Here is a 5,000-nt window from a genome sequence, read left to right as displayed (position 1 = left end):
CAATCTGTCAATCCTTCCGGTGTCCGGGCCTGGTGAGGTTTCCCGTGTTGAGTCAAATTAAGCCGCAGGCTCCACTCCTGGTGGTGCCCTTCCGTCAATTCCTTTAAGTTTCAGCTTTGCAACCATACTTCCCCCGGAACCCAAAAGCTTTGGTTTCCCGGAGGCTGCCCGCCGAGTCATCGGAGGAACTGCGGCGGATCGCTGGCTGGCATCGTTTATGGTTAGAACTAGGGCGGTATCTGATCGCCTTCGAACCTCTAACTTTCGTTCTTGATTAATGAAAACATACTTGGCAAATGCTTTCGCTTCTGTTCGTCTTGCGACGATCCAAGAATTTCACCTCTAACGTCGCAATACGAATGCCCCCGCCTGTCCCTATTAATCATTACCTCGGGTTCCGAAAACCAACAAAATAGAACCGAGGTCCTATTCCATTATTCCATGCACACAGTATTCAGGCGGGCTTGCCTGCTTTAAGCACTCTAATTTGTTCAAAGTAAACGTGCCGGCCCACCGAGACACTCACTCAAGAGCACCCTGGTAGGATTGCAACGGGGTCCGCCTCGGGACGCACGAGCACGCACGAGGCGCGTCGCACGCCTTCGGCTCGCCCCACCGGCAGGACGTCCCACGATACATGCCAGTTAAACACCGACGGGCGGTGAACCAACAGCGTGGGACACAAATCCAACTACGAGCTTTTTAACAGCAACAACTTTAATATACGCTATTGGAGCTGGAATTACCGCGGCTGCTGGCACCAGACTTGCCCTCCAATAGATACTCGTTAAAGGATTTAAAGTGTACTCATTCCGATTACGGGGCCTCGGATGAGTCCCGTATCGTTATTTTTCGTCACTACCTCCCCGTGCCGGGAGTGGGTAATTTGCGCGCCTGCTGCCTTCCTTGGATGTGGTAGCCGTTTCTCAGGCTCCCTCTCCGGAATCGAACCCTGATTCCCCGTTACCCGTTACAACCATGGTAGGCGCAGAACCTACCATCGACAGTTGATAAGGCAGACATTTGAAAGATGCGTCGCCGGTACGAGGACCGTGCGATCAGCCCAAAGTTATTCAGAGTCACCAAGGCAAACGGACCGGACGAGCCGACCGATTGGTTTTGATCTAATAAAAGCGTCCCTTCCATCTCTGGTCGGGACTCTGTTTGCATGTATTAGCTCTAGAATTACCACAGTTATCCAAGTAACGTGGGTACGATCTAAGGAACCATAACTGATTTAATGAGCCATTCGCGGTTTCACCTTAATGCGGCTTGTACTGAGACATGCATGGCTTAATCTTTGAGACAAGCATATGACTACTGGCAGGATCAACCAGGGAGCTGCGTCAACTAGAGCTGAGCAGCCGGCCGCCCGGGAGTGTGTCCCGGGGGCCCGCGCGAACACGCAAGCGTCCGCTCGATTATTCTGCAAACAGGAGGAGGCTGAGCTCCCCTGCACAATACACCTCGAAACCCTCTCAGGTCCCGGCGGCGCGCAGCGCCGTCCTAAGTACTTGGTCGGGTTCGAGAGAGGCGCAATCGCCCGGAGTTTGGCGAGTAGACGCTTTAGGTGCGACCACCCGTGCTCCCAACTGAGCTTGCCGCTGCCGACAGAGGCCCGGGAGCGTGCTGTCGTGGCATTGCCGGCGGGAGACAACACGCGCCACCTACGGTGACCGGCAGCTCCAACGCCAGCGCCACAGAAGGACAAAAGCCCCACTTGGGTGCCGAAGCGAACTCTCCCAGCACAGCGCACGCGCCAACACGTCCGCACAGCTGCGATACAAACCACCTGCGAGAACCGCAGAGGCGACCGAGCAGCAGACGGCGTCGCGGCGCCGAGCGCCGGGCGGCGGCGCATCCTCAGCGCGCACAGTCCTCAATCGGACCAGCACACTGCAGATGTCCACCGCGCTTCGCACCGGGCCCGCGAGGACCTACTTTGGCCGCACGGCGCCGCGTGCAGGGTGCGCCGGCGCGCAGCTGCGCCGCCTGCCGCCTCCGTCGGCCGGCGCGCCTGCCACTGGCCGCCCCCACCAGCCGGCTGTAGCGCGTGCGCCCACGCACCGCGCGGCCAGCACGCCGGGAGGCCCCCCCTCACCGGCCGGGGTCGGTCCCACCCAGCCACCGCCGCGTATCGCTTCACACCCAGATGCCATTCACGTTCGTGGGCATGGTGGGTATCGCTGAAACAACCGGTTGGTAGCTCAACCGATCGTCGCCATCACTGATTTACCTCTAGCGAGAACAACCGCACCACAACGGTTTACCAGTTGTTCATTTGCGTAACGTCACCAGCAAACGTAGACGTCCATCGCCATTTGCAAATTCAACGATTGTTGCATGCCTGTGTCAGGTGTCACGACACACTATGTCTGCCCACATACACGCAACAACATGTGCACGCTTCGCGAACACGTGGAAGGTGGCCCCCGTACGTATGCGATGTCCATTGCGCGAACGACTGTCAACCGGCCTCTGTCGCATGTCGCAGATGTGGAACGCAGTGCACCATGCTGTCACGGTGTGTGTGAGAAGAGACGACTACGTCTGACAACACGCGCCACTACATCAACAGACGGCTCATGCTGATCGCCATCCAGGGCATACCACACTGCAATCCGGCTCTTATAGGGAGACGACATGTAGCTGAGTGCACAACAGTTGGACCGCATGGGTCGCCGTTGTTGGCGCAGTCGTTGTACGGTCACATGTACCACGATGTATCATTCAGTACATGAGGACCAATGTGCAGTACAGTGTGTGATTTGGACGTACAACATCAGCAGACAGTTGACACAGGCCGTACCACAGCGTAGGCTAAGTGCTTCGCCATGCGAATGCCAATGAACAACTGCGAAGGGCATTGAGCATGTACGTCCTGCTGCCATCCACATTACAGTGTATCGCTGCAAGGTGTTTAACATGAAGCGATACACTGGGGACCAGGCAGTGCGAGTAGCAAACTATATTGCGGGGGTTGCAGGTAGGCAACACTACACTAATTTAACGCGTCGTATGACAATTACAGAGCGGGTTAAGGCCCAACGTGTGTTGGGTTAAGGCCCAACGTGTGTTGGGTTAAGGCCCAACGTGTGTTGGGTTAAGGCCCAACGTGTGTTGGGTTAAGGCCCAACGTGTGTTGGGTTAAGGCCCAACGTGTGTTGGGTTAAGGCCCAACGTGTGTTGGGTTAAGGCCCAACGTGTGTTGGGTTAAGGCCCAACGTGTGTTGGGTTAAGGCCCAACGTGTGTTGGGTTAAGGCCCAACGTGTGTTGGGTTAAGGCCCAACGTGTGTTGGGTTAAGGCCCAACGTGTGTTGGGTTAAGGCGCAACGTGGGTTGGGTTAAGGCGCAATATAGGTTGGGTTAAGGCGCAATATAGGTTGGGTTAAGGCGCAATATAGGTTGGGTTAAGGCGCAATATAGGTTGGGTTAAGGCGCAATATAGGTTAGGTTAAGGCGCAATATAGGTTGGGTTAAGGCGCAATATAGGTTAGGTTAAGGCGCAATATAGGTTAGGTTAAGGCGCAATATAGGTTAGGTTAAGGCGCAATATGGGTTAGGTTAAGGCGCAATATGGGTTAGGTTAAGGCGCAATATGGGTTAGGTTAAGGCGCAATATGGGTTAGGTTAAGGCGCAATATGGGTTAGGTTAAGGCGCAATATGGGTTAGGTTAAGGCGCAATATGGGTTAGGTTAAGGCGCAATATGGGTTAGGTTAAGGCGCAATATGGGTTAGGTTAAGGCGCAATATGGGTTAGGTTAAGGCACAATATGGGTTAGGTTAAGGCACAATATGGGTTAGGTTAAGGCACAATATGGGTTAGGTTAAGGCACAATATGGGTTAGGTTAAGGCACAATATGGGTTAGGTTAAGGCACAATATGGGTTAGGTTAAGGCACAATATGGGTTAGGTTAAGGCACAATATGGGTTAGGTTAAGGCACAATATGGGTTAGGTTAAGGCACAATATGGGTTAGGTTAAGGCACAATATGGGTTAGGTTAAGGCACAATATGGGTTAGGTTAAGGCACAATATGGGTTAGGTTAAGGCACAATATGGGTTAGGTTAAGGCACAATATGGGTTAGGTTAAGGCACAATATGGGTTAGGTTAAGGCACAATATGGGTTAGGTTAAGGCACAATATGGGTTAGGTTAAGGCACAATATGGGTTAGGTTAAGGCACAATATGGGTTAGGTTAAGGCACAATATGGGTTAGGTTAAGGCACAATATGGGTTAGGTTAAGGCACAATATGGGTTAGGTTAAGGCACAATATGGGTTAGGTTAAGGCACAATATGGGTTAGGTTAAGGCACAATATGGGTTAGGTTAAGGCACAATATGGGTTAGGTTAAGGCACAATATGGGTTAGGTTAAGGCACAATATGGGTTAGGTTAAGGCACAATATGGGTTAGGTTAACGCGCAATATAGGTTAGGTTAAGGTACAATATGGGTTAGGTTAAGGTACAATATGGGTTAGGTTAAGGCACAATATGGGTTAGGTTAAGGCACAATATGGGTTAGGTTAAGGCACAATATGGGTTAGGTTAAGGTACACATTGTTGTAAGGAAAGGTGTATTGGGGGGGGGGGGGCGGCGGCGGCGGCCGGTTTGTTGATTGTGATTATAGTAAGTGGATGCCTGCGGCATGATCTGATTTGCCACGTCAGGATGCACCTTTGGCTCATGACAGGCGGCGCTCTGATTCCATGCTTGTGGCAGACCTGTGTCTTTCATTGCTGCCATTGTTTGTGTGCTGTGACAGGAGGCAGTATTGTGATGTTGGGTGTACCCCTGTGTAGGACATGTGTGGATGTTGGTGGCTTAGCTGAGCAATGGTGGTTGTCGGAAGGGTGGGATATTCTGTTTTGTGAGCGGACCTCCCGGTCTGGTTATGATAGTGTGGATTGTCTAATGTGGCGGAGAGGATGCACTGGGTGTTGTTCCATGCTGGTGCTTACATATTGTCTCTGTGCCTGTTACAGGCAGAGA

The 5,000-nt window shown here is 52.7% G+C and overlaps 1 non-coding gene across 1 annotated transcript in view; it reads right to left on the bottom strand.

Annotated features, from left to right (window-relative positions):
• LOC126433233 (small subunit ribosomal RNA) overlaps nt 1–1,340 on the bottom strand; it is a 1,910-nt gene extending 570 nt beyond the window's left edge. The window contains exon 1 of the ribosomal RNA XR_007578345.1: nt 1–1,340. This exon is cut by the window's left edge and continues 570 nt beyond it. This is a non-coding gene — a ribosomal RNA (small subunit ribosomal RNA).
• Between the last annotated feature and the right edge of the window lie 3,660 nt (nt 1,341–5,000).

Source organism: Schistocerca serialis, unplaced genomic scaffold (assembly GCF_023864345.2).
Source record: "Schistocerca serialis cubense isolate TAMUIC-IGC-003099 unplaced genomic scaffold, iqSchSeri2.2 HiC_scaffold_1162, whole genome shotgun sequence".
Classification (NCBI taxonomy): domain Eukaryota; kingdom Metazoa; phylum Arthropoda; class Insecta; order Orthoptera; family Acrididae; genus Schistocerca; species Schistocerca serialis.
Note: the sequence above shows the minus strand (reverse complement) of the source record. Positions and strands in the feature narration are given on the sequence as shown.